Source organism: Hemiscyllium ocellatum, chromosome 37, assembly GCF_020745735.1.
Source record: "Hemiscyllium ocellatum isolate sHemOce1 chromosome 37, sHemOce1.pat.X.cur, whole genome shotgun sequence".
NCBI classification, from domain to species: Eukaryota; Metazoa; Chordata; class Chondrichthyes; order Orectolobiformes; family Hemiscylliidae; genus Hemiscyllium; species Hemiscyllium ocellatum.
The window spans coordinates 708549-725122 of record NC_083437.1 but is presented as its reverse complement, the minus strand read 5'-3'; the positions used below and the strand labels follow the sequence as shown (position 1 = coordinate 725122).

General features: G+C 41.7%; 1 protein-coding gene across 1 annotated transcript in view; it reads right to left on the bottom strand.

Annotated features, from left to right (window-relative positions):
* Positions 1–16574, bottom strand: part of LOC132833541 (integrin alpha-X-like) — a 159445-nt gene that overhangs the window by 116253 nt on the left and 26618 nt on the right. The gene's annotated exons all lie outside the window — the stretch shown is intronic.

Below are 16574 nucleotides of genomic sequence, written 5' to 3'. Positions count from 1 at the left end.
TCCCTCTCTCTCGCTCTCTGTCTACATATGTGTGTCTATCTGTATTTCTGTATCTGTCAGCGTCTGTATATGTGTGTCTATCTGTGTTGGTCCGTCTCTCTCTCTCTCTGTGACGGTATATGTGTGTCTATCTGTGTTTCTGTCTCTCTATCTCTCTGTGTCTGTATGTGTGTGTCTATCTGTGTTGGTCTGTCTCTCTCTCTCTCTGTCTGTATATGTGTATGTCTGTGTTTCTGTCTCACTCTCTCTGTGTCGGTATATGTGTGTCTATCTGTGTTTCTGTCTCTCTCTCTGTGTCTGTATATGTGTGTCAATCTGTGTTGCTGTCACTCTCTCTCTGCCTGTATATGTGTGTAGATCTGTGGTTTTCTCTCTCTCTGTCTCTGTGTCTTTATGTGTGTGTCTATCTGCATTTCTGTCTCTCACTGTGTCTGTATATGTGTGTCTATCTGTGTTGGTCTGTCTCTCTCTCTCTGTGTCTGTATATGTGTGTCTATCTGTGTTGCTGTCACTCTCTCTCTGCCTGTATATGTGTGTAGATCTGTGGTTTTCTCTCTCTCTGTCTCTGTGTCTTTATGTGTGTGTCTATCTGCATTTCTGTCTCTAACTGTGTCTGTATATGTGTGTCTATCTGTGTTGGTCTGTCTCTCTCTCTCTCTCTCTCTCTGTGTCTGTATATATGTGCGAATCTGTGCTTCTGTCACTCACTGTGTTTGTAGATGTGGATCTATCTGTGCTTCTGTCTCTCTCTCTCTATGTGTATATGTATCGATCTGTGAGTCTGTCTCTCTCTCTCTGTGTCCGTATATGTGTGTCTATCTGAGTTTCTGTCTCTCTCTGTGTCTGTATATGTGTCTCTATCTGTGCTTCTGTCTTTCTCGCTGTGTCTGTATATGTGTGTCTGTCTGTGTTTCTGTCTCTCTGTCTGTATAATTGTGTAGATCTGTGGTTCTCTCTCTCTCTGTCTCTCTGTCTGTATATGTGCGTCTATCTGCATTTCTGTCTCTCACTGTGTCTGTATATGTGTGTCTATCTGTGTTTCTGTCTCTCTCTCTCTGTCTGTTTATTTATATCTATCTGTGTTTCTGTCTCTCTCTCTCTCTCTGTCTGTATATGTGTGTTTTTCTGTGTTTCTGTCTCTCTCTCTGTCTGTATATGTGTGTCTATCTGTGTTTCTGTCTCTCTGTGTGCCTGTATATATGTGTCTATCAGTTTTTCTGTCTCTCTCTCTCTCTCTCTGTATATGTGTGTCTATCTGTGTTCCTGTCTCTCTCTGTGTCTGTATGTGTGTGTCTATCTGTATTTCTGTCTCTCTCTCTGTCTGTATATGTGTGTCTATCTATGTTTGTGTCTCTCTCTCTCTTTCTGTATATGTTTGTCTATCTGTGTTTCTGCGACTCTCTCTTTGTCTGTGTATGTGTGTCTATCTGTGTGTCTGTCTCTATCTCTCTCTCTTTCTCTGTGTCTGCATATGTGTGTCTATCTATATTTCTGTGTCTCTCTGTGTCTGTATGTGTGTGTCTATCTGTATTTCTGTCTCTCTCTCTGTCTGTAAATGTGTGTCTATCTATGTTTCTGTCTCTCTCTCTGTCTGTATATGTGTGTCTATTTATGTTTCTGTCTCTATCTCTCTCTCTCTTTCTCTGTGTCTGTTTGTGTATGTCTATTTGTGTTTCTGTTTCTCTCTGTGTCTGTGTATGTGTGTCTGTCTGTGTTTCTGTCCCTCTCTCTCTTTCTCTGTCTGTATATGTGTGTAGATCTGTGGTTCTCTCTCTCTCTGTCTCTCTGTCTGTATATGTGCGTCTATCAGCATTTTTGTCTCTCACTGTGTCTGTGTATGTGTGTCTATCTGTGTTTCTGTCTCTCTCTGTGTCTGTGTATGTGTATCTATCTGTGTTTCTTTCTGTCTCTCTCTCTGTGTCTGTATATGTGTGTCTTTCTGTGTTTCTGTCTCCCTCTCTGTCGGTATATGTGTGTCTATCTGTGTTTCTATCACTCTCTCCCTCTGTCTGTATATGTTCTATGTTCTATGTTCTATGTGTGTCTATCTGTGTTTCTGACTCTGTCTCTCTGTGTCTGTATATGTGTGTCTATCTGTGTTTCAGTCTCTCTCTGTGTCTGTATATTTGCGTCTATCTGTGTTTCTGTCTCTCTCTCTCTCTCTGTCTATATATGTGTGTCTCTCCGTGTTTCTGTCTCTCTCTCTCGCTCTCTGTCTGCATATGTGTGTCTATCTGTATTTCTGTATCTCTCAGTGTCTGTACATGTGTGTCTATCTGTGTTTCTGTCTCTCTATCTCTCTGTGTCTGTATGTGTGTGTCTATCTGTGTTGGTCTGTCTCTCTCTCTGTGTCTGTATATGTATATGTCTGTGTTTCTGTCTCACTCTCTCTGTGTCGGTATATGTGTGTCTATCTGTGTTTCTGTCTCTCTCTGTGTCTGTATATGAGTGTCTATATGTGTTTCTGTGTCTCTCTGTGTCTGTATATATGTGTCTATCTGTGTTTCTGCCTCTCTCTCTTTCTCTCTCTCTCTCTTTGTCTGTATATGCGTGTCTCTCCGTGTTTCTGTCCCTCTCTCTCGCTCTCTGTCTACATATGTGTGTCTATCTGTATTTCTGTATCTCTCAGCGTCTGTATATGTGTGTCTATCTGTGTTGGTCCGTCTCTCTCTCTCTCACTGTCACGGTATATGTGTGTCTATCTGTGTTTCTGTCTCTCTACCTCTCTGTGTCTGTATGTGTGTGTCTATCTGTGTTGGTCTGTCTCTCTCTCTCTCTGTCTGTATATGTGCATGTCTGTGTTTCTGTCTCACTCTCTCTGTGTCGGTATATGTGTGTCTATCTGTGTTTCTGTCTCTCTCTCTGTCTGTATATGTGTGTCTAACTGTGTTTCTCTCTCTCTCTCTCTCTCTCTGTATATGTGTCTCTATCTGTGCTTCTGTCTTTCTCGCTGTGTCAGCATATGTGTGTCTATCTGTGTTTCTGTCTCACTCTCTGAGACGGTATATGTGTGTCTATCTGTGTTGGTCCGTCTCTCTCTCTCTCTGTGACGGTATATGTGTGTCTATCTGTGTTTCTGTCTCTCTACCTCTCTGTGTCTGTATGTGTGTGTCTATCTGTGTTGGTCTGTCTCTCTCTCTCTCTGTCTGTATATGTGCATGTCTGTGTTTCTGTCTCACTCTCTCTGTGTCGGTATATGTGTGTCTATCTGTGTTTCTGTCTCTCTCTCTGTCTGTATATGTGTGTCTATCTATGTTTCTGTCTCTCTCTCTCTGTCTGTATATGTTTGTCTATCTGTGTTTCTGCGACTCTCTCTTTGTCTGTGTATGTGTGTCTATCTGTGTGTCTGTCTCTATCTCTCTCTCTTTCTCTGTGTCTGCATATGTGTGTCTATCTATATTTCTGTGTCTCTCTGTGTCTGTAATTGTGTGTCCACCTGTGTTTCTGGTCTCTCCCTCTGTGTGTGTATATGTGTGTCTATTTATGTTTCTGTCTCTATCTCTCTCTCTCTTTCTCTGTGTCTGTTTGTGTATGTCTATTTGTGTTTCTGTTTCTCTCTGTGTCTGTGTATGTGTGTCTGTCTGTGTTTCTGTCTCTCCCTCTCTCTCAGTGTCTGTATATGTGTCTCTATCTGTGCTTCTGTCTTTCTCGCTGTGTCAGCATATGTGTGTCTATCTGTGTTGGTCTGTCTCTCTCTCTGTGTCTGTATATGTATATGTCTGTGTTTCTGTCTCACTCTCTCTGTGTCGGTATATGTGTGTCTATCTGTGCTTCTGTCTTTCACTCTATGTCTGTATATGCGTGTCTCTCCATGTTTCTGTCCCTCTCACTTGCTCTCTGTCTACATATGTGTGTCTATCTGTATTTCTGTATCTGTCAGCGTCTGTATATGTGTGTCTATCTGTGTTGGTCCGTCTCTCTCTCTCTCTGTGACGGTATATGTGTGTCTATCTGTGTTTCTGTCTCTCTACCTCTCTGTGTCTGTATGTGTGTGTCTATCTGTGTTGGTCTGTCTCTCTCTCTCTCTGTCTGTATATGTGTATGTCTGTGTTTCTGTCTCACTCTCTCTGTGTCGGTATATGTGTGTCTATCTGTGTTTCTGTCTCTCTCTGTGTCTGCATATGTGTGTCTGTCTGTTTTTCTGTCTCTCTCTCTGAGTCTGTAATTGTGTGTCCACCTGTGTTTCTGTCTCTCCCTCTGTGTGTGTATATGTGTGTCTATTTATGTTTCTGTCTCTATCTCTCTCTCTCTTTCTCTGTGTCTGTTTGTGTATGTCTATTTGTGTTTCTGTTTCTCTCTGTGTCTGTGTATGTGTGTCTGTCTGTGTTTCTGTCTCTCCCTCTCTCTCAGTGTCTGTATATGTGTCTCTATCTGTGCTTCTGTCTTTCTCGCTGTGTCAGCATATGTGTGTCTATCTGTGTTGGTCTGTCTCTCTCTCTGTGTCTGTATATGTATATGTCTGTGTTTCTGTCTCTCGCTGTGTCTGTATATGTGTGTCTATATGTGTTTCTGTGTCTCTCTGTGTCTGTATATATGTGTCTATCTGTATTTCTGCCTCTCTCTCTCTCTCTCTCTCTCTCTGTCTGTATATGTGTGTCTATCTGTGCTTCTGTCTTTCACTCTGTGTCTGTATATGCATGTCTCTCCGTGTTTCTGTCCCTCTCTCTCGCTCTCTGTCTACATATGTGTGTCTATCTGTATTTCTGTATCTCTCAGCGTCTGTATATGTGTGTCTATCTGTGTTGGTCCGTCTCTCTCTCTCTGTGACGGTATATGTGTGTCTATCTGTGTTTCTGTCTCTCTATCTCTCTGTGTCTGTATGTGTGTGTCTATCTGTGTTGGTCTGTCTCTCTCTCTCTCTGTCTGTATATGTGTATGTCTGTGTTTCTGTCTCACTCTCTCTGTGTCGGTATATGTGTGTCTATCTGTGTTTCTGTCTCTCTCTCTGTGTCTGTATATGTGTGTCAATCTGTGTTGCTGTCACTCTCTCTCTGCCTGTATATGTGTGTAGATCTGTGGTTTTCTCTCTCTCTGTCTCTGTGTCTTTATGTGTGTGTCTATCTGCATTTCTGTCTCTCACTGTGTCTGTATATGTGTGTCTATCTGTGTTGGTCTGTCTCTCTCTCTCTCTCTCTCTCTGTGTCTGTATATATGTGCGAATCTGTGCTTCTGTCACTCACTGTGTTTGTAGATGTGGATCTATCTGTGCTTCTGTCTCTCTCTCTCTATGTGTATATGTATCGATCTGTGAGTCTGTCTCTCTCTCTCTGTGTCCGTATATGTGTGTCTATCTGAGTTTCTGTCTCTCTCTGTGTCTGTATATGTGTCTCTATCTGTGCTTCTGTCTTTCTCGCTGTGTCTGTATATGTGTGTCTGTCTGTGTTTCTGTCTCTCTGTCTGTATAATTGTGTAGATCTGTGGTTCTCTCTCTCTCTGTCTCTCTGTCTGTATATGTGCGTCTATCTGCATTTCTGTCTCTCACTGTGTCTGTATATGTGTGTCTATCTGTGTTTCTGTCTCTCTCTCTGTCTGTTTATTTATATCTATCTGTGTTTCTGTCTCTCTCTCTCTCTCTGTCTGTATATGTGTGTTTTTCTGTGTTTCTGTCTCTCTCTCTGTCTGTATATGTGTCTATCTGTGTTTCTGTCTCTCTGTGTGCCTGTATATATGTGTCTATCAGTTTTTCTGTCTCTCTCTCTCTCTCTCTGTATATGTGTGTCTATCTGTGTTCCTGTCTCTCTCTGTGTCTGTATGTGTGTGTCTATCTGTATTTCTGTCTCTCTCTCTGTCTGTATATGTGTGTCTATCTATGTTTGTGTCTCTCTCTCTCTTTCTGTATATGTTTGTCTATCTGTGTTTCTGCGACTCTCTCTTTGTCTGTGTATGTGTGTCTATCTGTGTGTCTGTCTCTATCTCTCTCTCTTTCTCTGTGTCTGCATATGTGTGTCTATCTATATTTCTGTGTCTCTCTGTGTCTGTATGTGTGTGTCTATCTGTATTTCTGTCTCTCTCTCTGTCTGTAAATGTGTGTCTATCTATGTTTCTGTCTCTCTCTCTGTCTGTATATGTGTGTCTATTTATGTTTCTGTCTCTATCTCTCTCTCTCTTTCTCTGTGTCTGTTTGTGTATGTCTATTTGTGTTTCTGTTTCTCTCTGTGTCTGTGTATGTGTGTCTGTCTGTGTTTCTGTCTCACTCTCTCTGTGTCGGTATATGTGTGTCTATCTGTGTTTCTGTCTCTCTCTGTGACTGTATATATGTGTCTATCAGTTTTTCTGTCTCTCTCTCTCTCTCTCTCTGTATATGTGTGTCTATCTGTGTTCCTGTCTCTCTCTGTGTCTGTATGTGTGTGTCTATCTGTATTTCTGTCTCTCTCTCTGTCTGTATATGTGTGTCTATCTATGTTTCTGTCTCTCTCTCTCTGTCTGTATATGTTTGTCTATCTGAGTTTCTGCGACTCTCTCTTTGTCTGTGTATGTGTGTCTATCTGTGTGTCTGTCTCTATCTCTCTCTCTTTCTCTGTGTCTGCATATGTGTGTCTATCTATATTTCTGTCTCTCTCTGTGTCTGTAATTGTGTGTCCACCTGTGTTTCTGTCTCTCTCTCTGTGTGTGTATATGTGTGTCTATTTATGTTTCTGTCTCTATCTCTCTCTCTCTTTCTCTGTGTCTGTTTGTGTATGTCTATTTGTGTTTCTGTTTCTCTCTGTGTCTGTGTATGTGTGTCTGTCTGTGTTTCTGTCTCTCCCTCTCTCTCAGTGTCTGTATATGTGTCTCTATCTGTGCTTCTGTCTTTCTCGCTGTGTCAGCATATGTGTGTCTATCTGTGTTGGTCTGTCTCTCTCTCTGTGTCTGTATATGTATATGTCTGTGTTTCTGTCTCACTCTCTCTGTGTCGGTATATGTGTGTCTATCTGTGTTTCTATCTCTCGCTGTGTCTGTATATGTGTGTCTATATGTGTTTCTGTGTCTCTCTGTGTCTGTATATGTGTGTCTATCTGTGTTTCTGCCTCTCTCTCTTTCTCTCTCTCTCTCTGTGTCTGTATATGTGTGTCTATCTGAGTTTCTGTCTCTCTCTGTGTCTGCATATGTGTGTCTGTCTGTTTTTCTGTCTCTCTCTCTGAGTCTGTATATTAGTTTCTGTCTGTCTGTGTTTCTGTCTCTCTCTCTGTGTCTGTAAATGTGTGTCTATCTGTGTTTCTCTCTCTCTGTGTCTGTATATGTGTGTCAATCTATGTTGCTGTCATTCTCTCTCTGCCTGTATATGTGTGTAGATCTGTGGTTTTCTCTCTCTCTGTCTCTGTGTCTTTATGTGTGTGTCTATCTGCATTTCTGTCTCTCACTGTGTCTGTGTATGTGTGTCTATCTGTGTTTCTCTTTCTCTCTCTATGTCTGTATATGTGTGTCTATCTGTGTTTCTCTTTCTCTCTCTATGTCTGTATATGTGTGTCTATCTGTGTTGGTCTGTCTGTCTCTCTCTCTCTCTCTCTCTGTGTCTGTATATATGTGCGAAGCTGTGCTTCTGTCACTCACTGTGTTTGTAGGTGTGGATCTATCTGTGTTTCTGTCTCTCTCTCTCTCTGTCCGTATATGTGTGTCTATCTGAGTTTCTGTCTTTCTCGCTGTGTCTGTATATGTGTGTCTGTCTGTGTTTCTGTCCCTCTCTCTCTTTCTCTGTCTGTATATGTGTGTAGATCTGTGGTTCTCTCTCTCTCTGTCTCTCTGTCTGTATATGTGCGTCTATCAGCATTTTTGTCTCTCACTGTGTCTGTGTATGTGTGTCTATCTGTGTTTCTGTCTCTCTCTCTTTGTCTGTGTATGTGTATCTATCTGTGTTTCTTTCTGTCTCTCTCCCTCTGTCTGTATATGTTCTATGGTCTATGTTCTATGTGTGTCTATCTGTGTTTCTGACTCTCTCTCTCTGTGTCTGTATATGTGTGTCTATTTGTGTTTCTGTCTCTCCCTCTGTGTGTGTATATGTGTGTCTATTTATGTTTCTGTCTCTATCTCTCTCTCTCTTTCTCTGTGTCTGTTTATGTATGTCTATTTGTGTTTCTGTTTCTCTCTGTGTCTGTGTATGTGTGTCTGTCTGTGTTTCTGTCTCTCCCTCTCTCTCTGTGTCTGTATATGTGTGTCTAACTGTGTTTCTCTCTCTCTCTCTCTCTCTCTCTGTATATGTGTCTCTATCTGTGCTTCTGTCTTTCTCGCTGTGTCAGCATATGTGTGTCTATCTGTGTTGGTCTGTCTCTCTCTCTGTGTCTGTATATGTATATGTCTGTGTTTCTGTCTCACTCTCTCTGTGTCGGTATATGTGTGTCTATATGTGTTTCTGTGTCTCTCTGTGTCTATATATATGTGTCTATCTGTGTTTCTGCCTCTCTCTCTTTCTCTCTCTCTCTCTGTGTCTGTATATGTGTGTCTATCTGTGCTTCTGTCTTTCACTCTGTGTCTGTATATGCATGTCTCTCCGTGTTTCTGTCCCTCTCTCTCGCTCTCTGTCTACATATGTGTGTCTATCTGTATTTCTGTATCTCTCAGCGTCTGTATATGTGTGTCTATCTGTGTTGGTCCGTCTCTCTCTCTCTCTGTGACGGTATATGTGTGTCTATCTGTGTTTCTGTCTCTCTATCTCTCTGTGTCTGTATGTGTGTGTCTATCTGTGTTGGTCTGTCTCTCTCTCTCTCTGTCTGTATATGTGTATGTCTGTGTTTCTGTCTCACTCTCTCTGTGTCGGTATATGTGTGTCTATCTGTGTTTCTGTCTCTCTCTCTGTGTCTGTATATGTGTGTCAATCTGTGTTGCTGTCACTCTCTCTCTGTCTGTATATGTGTGTAGATCTGTGGTTTTCTCTCTCTCTGTCTCTGTGTCTTTATGTGTGTGTCTATCTGCATTTCTGTCTCTCACTGTGTCTGTATATGTGTGTCTATCTGTGTTGGTCTGTCTCTCTCTCTCTGTGTCTGTATATGTGTGTCTATCTGTGTTGCTGTCACTCTCTCTCTGCCTGTATATGTGTGTAGATCTGTGGTTTTCTCTCTCTCTGTCTCTGTGTCTTTATGTGTGTGTCTATCTGCATTTCTGTCTCTAACTGTGTCTGTATATGTGTGTCTATCTGTGTTGGTCTGTTTCTCTCTCTCTCTTTCTCTCTGTGTGTCTGTATATATGTGCGAATCTGTGCTTCTGTCACTCACTGTGTTTGTAGATGTGGATCTATCTGTGCTTCTGTCTCTCTCTCTCTATGTGTATATGTATCGATCTGTGAGTCTGTCTTTCTCTCTCTGTGTCCGTATATGTGTCTCTATCTGTGCTTCTGTCTTTCTCGCTGTGTCTGTATATGTGTGTCTGTCTGTGTTTCTGTCTCTCTGTCTGTATAATTGTGTAGATCTGTGGTTCTCTCTCTCTCTGTCTCTCTGTCTGTATATGTGCGTCTATCTGCATTTCTGTCTCTCACTGTGTCTGTATATGTGTGTCTATCTGTGTTTCTGTCTCTCTCTCTCTGTCTGTTTATTTATATCTATCTGTGTTTCTGTCTCTCTCTCTCTCTCTGTCTGTATATGTGTGTTTTTCTGTGTTTCTGTCTCTCTCTCTGTCTGTATATGTATGTCTATCTGTGTTTCTGTCTCTCTGTGTGCCTGTATATATGTGTCTATCAGTTTTTCTGTCTCTCTCTCTCTCTCTCTCTCTGTATATGTGTGTCTATCTGTGTTCCTGTCTCTCTCTCTGTCTGTATGTGTGTGTCTATCTGTATTTCTGTCTCTCTCTCTGTCTGTATATGTGTGTCAATCTATGTTTCTGTCTCTCTCTCTCTGTCTGTATATGTTTGTCTATCTGTGTTTCTGCGACTCTCTCTTTGTCTGTGTATGTGTGTCTATCTGTGTGTCTGTCTCTATCTCTCTCTCTTTCTCTGTGTCTGCATATGTGTGTCTATCTATATTTCTGTGTCTCTGTGTCTGTAATTGTGTGTCCACCTGTGTTTCTGTCTCTCCCTCTGTGTGTGTATATGTGTGTCTATTTATGTTTCTGTCTCTATCTCTCTCTCTCTTTCTCTGTGTCTGTTTGTGTATGTCTATTTGTGTTTCTGTTTCTCTCTGTGTCTGTGTATGTGTGTCTGTCTGTGTTTCTGTCTCTCCCTCTCTCTCAGTGTCTGTATATGTGTCTCTATCTGTGCTTCTGTCTTTCTCGCTGTGTCAGCATATGTGTGTCTATCTGTGTTGGTCTGTCTCTCTCTCTGTGTCTGTATATGTATATGTCTGTGTTTCTGTCTCACTCTCTCTGTGTCGGTATATGTGTGTCTATCTGTGTTTCTATCTCTCGCTGTGTCTGTATATGTGTGTCTATATGTGTTTCTGTGTCTCTCTGTGTCTGTATATATGTGTCTATCTGTGTTTCTGCCTCTCTCTCTTTCTCTCTCTCTCTCTGTGTCTGTATATGTGTGTCTATCTGTACTTCTGTCTTTCACTCTATGTCTGTATATGCGTGTCTCTCCATGTTTCTGTCCCTCTCTCTCGCTCTCTGTCTACATATGTGTGTCTATCTGTATTTCTGTATCTCTCAGCGTCTGTATATGTGTGTCTATCTGTGTTGGTCCGTCTCTCTCTCTCTCTCTGTGACGGTATATGTGTGTCTATCTGTGTTTCTGTCTCTCTACCTCTCTGTGTCTGTATGTGTGTATGTCTGTGTTTCTGTCTCACTCTCTCTGTGTCGGTATATGTGTGTCTATCTGTGTTTCTGTCTCTCTCTGTGTCTGCATATGTGTGTCTGTCTGTTTTTCTGTCTCTCTCTCTGAGTCTGTATATTAGTTTCTGTCTGTCTGTGTTTCTGTCTCTCTCTCTGTGTCTGTAAATATGTGTTTATCTGTGTTTCTCTCTCTCTCTGTGTCTGTATATGTGTGTCAATCTGTGTTGCTGTCACTCTCTCTCTGCCTGTATATGTGTGTAGATCTGTGGTTTTCTCTCTCTCTGTCTCTGTGTCTTTATGTGTGTGTCTATCTGCATTTCTGTCTCTCACTGTGTCTGTGTATGTGTGTCTATCTGTGTTTCTCTTTCTCTCTCTATGTCTGTATATGTGTGTCTATCTGTGTTGGTCTGTCTGTCTGTCTCTCTCTCTCTCTCTGTGTCTGTATATATGTGCGAAGCTGTGCTTCTGTCACTCACTGTGTTTGTAGGTGTGGATCTATCTGTGTTTTTCTCTCTCTCTCTCTGTGTCTGTATATGTATGTCTATCTGTGTTTCTGTCGCTCTCTGTGTCTGTATATGCGTGTCTGTCTGTGTTTCTGTCTCTCCCTCTCTCTCTGTGTCTGTATATGCGTGTCAGTCCATGTTTCTGTCTCTGTCTCTCCCTTTCTGTCTGGATATGTGTGTCTATATGTAGTTCTGTGACTTTCTGTGTCTGTATATGTGTGTCTATCTGTGTTTCTGTCTCTCTCTCTCTGTGTCTGTATGTGTGTATGTCTGTGTTTCTGTCTCACTCTCTCTGTGTCGGTATATGTGTGTCTATCTGTGTTTCTGTCTCTCTCTCTCTCTCTCTCTCTGTATATGTGTGTCTATCTGTGTTCCTGTCTCTCTCTGTGTCTGTATGTGTGTGTCTATCTGTATTTCTGTCTCTCTCTCTGTCTGTATATGTGTGTCTATCTATGTTTCTGTCTCTCTCTCTCTGTCTGTATATGTTTGTCTATCTGTGTTTCTGTCTCTCTGTCTGTATAATTGTGTAGATCTGTGGTTCTCTCTCTCTCTGTCTCTCTGTCTGTATATGTGCGTCTATCTGCATTTCTGTCTCTCACTGTGTCTGTATATGTGTGTCTATCTGTGTTTCTGTCTCTCTCTGTATCTGTATATGTGTGTCTATCAGTGTTTCTGTCTCTCTCTCTGTCTGTTTATTTTTATCTATCTGTGTTTCTGTCTCTCTCTCTCTCTCTGTCTGTATATGTGTGTTTTTCAGTGTTTCTGTCTCTCTCTCTGTCTGTATATGTGTGTCTATCTGTGTTTCTGTCTCTCTGTGTGCCTGTATATATGTGTCTATCAGTTTTTCTGTCTCTCTCTCTCTCTCTCTCTCTGTATATGTGTGTCTATCTGTGTTCCTGTCTCTCTCTGTGTCTGTATGTGTGTGTCTATCTGTATTTCTGTCTCTCTCTCTGTCTGTATATGTGTGTCTATCTATGTTTCTGTCTCTCTCTCTCTGTCTGTATATGTTTGTCTATCTGTGTTTCTGCGACTCTCTCTTTGTCTGTGTATGTGTGTCTATCTGTGTGTCTGTCTCTATCTCTCTCTCTTTCTCTGTGTCTGCATATGTGTGTCTATCTGTATTTCTGTGTCTCTCTGTGTCTGTAATTGTGTGTCCACCTGTGTTTCTGTCTCTCCCTCTGTGTGTGTATATGTGTGTCTATTTATGTTTCTGTCTCTATCTCTCTCTCTCTCTTTCTCTGTGTCTGTTTGTGTATGTCTATTTGTGTTTCTGTTTCTCTCTGTGTCTGTGTATGTGTGTCTGTCTGTGTTTCTGTCTCTCCCTCTCTCTCAGTGTCTGTATATGTGTCTAACTGTGTTTCTCTCTCTCTCTCTCTCTCTGTCTGTATATGTGTCTCTATCTGTGCTTCTGTCTTTCTCGCTGTGTCAGCATATGTGTGTCTATCTGTGTTGGTCTGTCTCTATCTCTGTGTCTGTATATGTATCTGTCTGTGTTTCTGTCTCACTCTCTCTGTGTCGGTATATGTGTGTCTATCTGTGTTTCTGTCTCTCTCTGTGTCTGTATATGTGTGTCTATATGTGTTTCTGTGTCTCTCTGTGTCTGTATATATGTGTCTATCTGTGTTTCTGCCTCTCTCTCTCTCTCTCTGTCTGTATATGTGTGTCTATCTGTGCTTCTGTCTTTCACTCTGTGTCTGTATATGTGTGTCTCTCCGTGTTTCTGTCCCTCTCTCTCGCTCTCTGTCTACATATGTGTGTCTATCTGTATTTCTGTATCTCTCAGCGTCTGTATATGTGTGTCTATCTGTGTTGGTCCGTCTCTCTCTCTCTCTGTGACGGTATATGTGTGTCTATCTGTGTTTCTGTCTCTCTACCTCTCTGTGTCTGTATGTGTGTGTCTATCTGTGTTGGTCTGTCTCTCTCTCTCTCTGTCTGTATATGTGTATGTCTGTGTTCCTGTCTCTCTCTGTGTCTGTATGTGTGTGTCTATCTGTGTTTCTGACTCTCTCTATGTCTGTATATGTGTGTTTATCTATGTTTCTGTCTCTCTCTCTGTCTGTATATGTGTGTCTATCTATGTTTCTGTCTCTCTCTCTCTCTGTGTGTCTGTGTATGTGTGTCTATCTGTGTGTCTGTCTCTATCTCTCTCTCTTTCTCTGTGTCTGCATATGTATGTCTATCTATATTTCTGTCTCTCTCTGTGTCTGTAATTGGGTGTCCACCTGTGTTTCTGTCTCTCCCTCTGTGTGTATATGTGTGTCTATCTGAGTTTCTGTCTCTCTCTCTCTCTCTCTGTGACTGTATATCTGTGTCTATCTGAGTTTTTCTCTCTCTCTGTGTCTGTACATGTGTGTCTATCTATGTTTCTGTCTCTCTCTCTCTCTCTGTCTGTATATGTGTGTCTATCTGAGTTTCTGTCTCTCTCTGTGTCTGTATATGTGTGTCTGTCTGTGTTTTTGTCTCTCTCTCTCTGTGTCTGTATATGTGTGTCTATCTGTGTTTCTCTCTCTCTCTCTCTGTGTGTCTGCAGAGATGTGTCTATCTGTGTTTTGGTCTCTCTCACTGTTTCTGTACATGAGTGTCTTTCTGAGTTTCTGTGTCTCTCTGTGTCTGTATATGTGTGTCTATCTGAGTTTCTGTTTCTCTCTGTGTCTGTATATGTGTGTCTATCTGTGTTTCTGGCTCTCTCTCTGTGTCTGTATATGTGTGTCTATCTATGTTTCTGTCTCTCTCTCTCTGTGTGTCTGTATATGTGTGTCTATCTGTGTTTCTCTCTCTCTCTCTGTGTGTGTCTGCAGAGATGTGTCTATCTGTGTTTCAGTCTCTCTCACTGTTTCTGTACATGAGTGTCTATCTGAGTTTCTGTGTCTCTCTGTGTCTGTATATGTGTGTCTATCTGTGTTTCTGGCTCTCTCTCTGTGTCTGTATATGTGTGTCTATCTGTATTTCTGTCTCTCTCTGTGTCTGTATATGTGTGTCTATCTATGTTTCTGTCTCTCTCTCTCTCTGTGTCTGTATATGTGTGTCTATCTGAGTTTCTGTCTCTCTCTGTGTCTGTATATGTGTGTCTATCTGTGTTTCTGTCTCTCTCTCTCTGTGTCTGTATATCTGTGTCTATCTGTGATTCTCTCTCTCTCTGTGTCTGTAGAGGTGTGTCTATCTGTGTTTCGGTCTCTCTCTGTGTCTGTATATGTGTGTCTATCTGAGTTTCTGTTTCTCTCTGTGTCTGTATATGTGTGTCTATCTGTGTTTCAGTCTCTCTCACTGTTTCTGTACATGAGTGTCTATCTGAGTTTCTGTGTCTCTCTGTGTCTGTATATGTGTGTCTATCTGTGTTTCTGGCTCTCTCTCTGTGTCTGTATATGTGTGTCTATCTGTATTTCTGTCTCTCTCTGTGTCTGTATATGTGTGTCTATCTGTGTTTCTGTCTCTCTCTCTCTCTGTGTCTGTATATCTGTGTCTATCTGTGATTCTCTCTCTCTCTGTGTCTGTAGAGGTGTGTCTATCTGTGTTTCGGTCTCTCTCTGTGTCTGTATATGTGTGTCTATCTGTATTTCTGTCTCTCTCTGTGTCTGTATATGTGTGTCTATATGTGTTTCTGTCTCTCTCTGTGTCTGTATATGTGTGTCTATCTGTGTTTCTGTCTCTCTCTCTCTCTCTGTCTGTATATCTGTGTCTATCTGTGATTCTCTCTCTCTCTGTGTCTGTAGAGGTGTGTCTATCTGTGTTTCGGTCTCTCTCTGTATCTTTGTAGGTGTGTCTATCTGTATTTCTGTCTCTCTCTCTCTCTGCGTCTGTGTATGTGTGTCTATCTGTGTTTCTGGCTGTCTCTCTGTATGTCTGTATATGTGTGTCTATCTGTGTTTCTGTCTCACTCTCTGTGACTGTATATCTGTGTCTATCTGAGTTTCTGTCTCTCTCTGTGCCTGTAGATGTGTGTCTATCTGAGTTTTTCTCTCTCTCTGTGTCTGTATATGTGTGTCTATCTGTGTTTCTGTCTCTCTCTCTGTGTCTGTATATGTGTGTCTATCTATGTTTCTGTCTCTCTCTCTCTGTGTCTGTATGTGTGTGTCTATCTTTGTTGGTCTTTCTCTCTCTCTCTGTGTCTGTATATGTTTGTCTTTCTGTGTCTGTCTCACTCTCTGTGACTGTATATCTGTGTCTATCTGAGTTTCTGTCTCTCTCTGTGCCTGTATATGTGTGTCTATCTGTGTTTCTGTCTCTGTCTCTGTCTCTGTATAAGTGTTTCTTTCTGTGATTCTGTCTCTCTCTCTCTGTGTGTCTGTACGTGTGTGTCTATCTTTGTTGGTCTTTCTCTCTCTCTCTTTGTCTGTATATGTTTGTCTTTCTGTGTTTCTGTCTCTGTGTCTGTACATTTGTGTCTATCTGTGTTTCTGTGTCTCTATCTCTGTCTGTATATGTGTGTCTATCTGCGTTTCTGTCTCTCTCTGTGTTTGTGCATGAGTGTCTATCTGTGTTTCTGTCTCTCTCACTGCTTCTTTATATGTGTGTCTATCTGAGTTTCTGTCTCTCTCTGTGTCTGTATATGTGTGTCTATCTATGTTTCTGACTCTCTCTGTCTGTGTCTGTATATGTTTTTCTTTCTGTGTTTCTGTCTCTCTCTCTGTCTGCATATGTTTGTCTATCTGTGTTTCTGTCTCTCTTTCTCTCTGTGTCTGTATGTGTGTGTCTATCTTTGTTGGTCTTTCTCTCTCTGTGTGTCTGTATATGTTTGTCTTTCTGTGTCTGTCTCACTCTCTGTGACTGTATATCTGTGTCTATCTGAGTTTCTGTCTCTCTCTGTGTCTGTATATGTGTGTCTATCTGTATTTCTGTCTCTCCCTCTGTGTGTGTATATGCGTGTCTTTTTTTTTTCTGTCTCTATCTCTCTCTCTCTTTCTCTGTGTCTGTATGTGTGTGTCTCTCTGTGTTTCTGTCTCTTTCTCTCTCTGTCTGTATGTGTGTCTCTATCTGTGTTGGTCTGTCTGTCTGTCTCTCTCTCTCCCTGTATATGTGTCTGTCTGTGTTTCTGTCTCTCTCTCTCTCTCTCTGTGTTGGTATATGTGTGTCTAACTGTGTTTCTGTCTCTCTCTCTCTCTCTCTCTCTGTATATGTGTGTCTATCTTTATTTCTGCCTCTCTGTGTCTTTGTATGTTTGTCTATCTATGTTTCTGTCTCTCTCTGTGTCTGTATATGTGTGTCTGTCTGTGTTTCGGTCTCTCTCTCTCTCTTTCTCTGCCTGTATATGTGTGTAGATCTGTGGTTCTCTCTCTGTCTCTGTGTCTGTATATGTGCGTCTATCTGCATTTCTGTCTCTCACTGTGTCTGTGTATGTGTGTCTATCTGTGTTTCTGTCACTCTCTCTTTGTCCCGGTGCTCTCTCTCTCTCTCTCTCTCCCT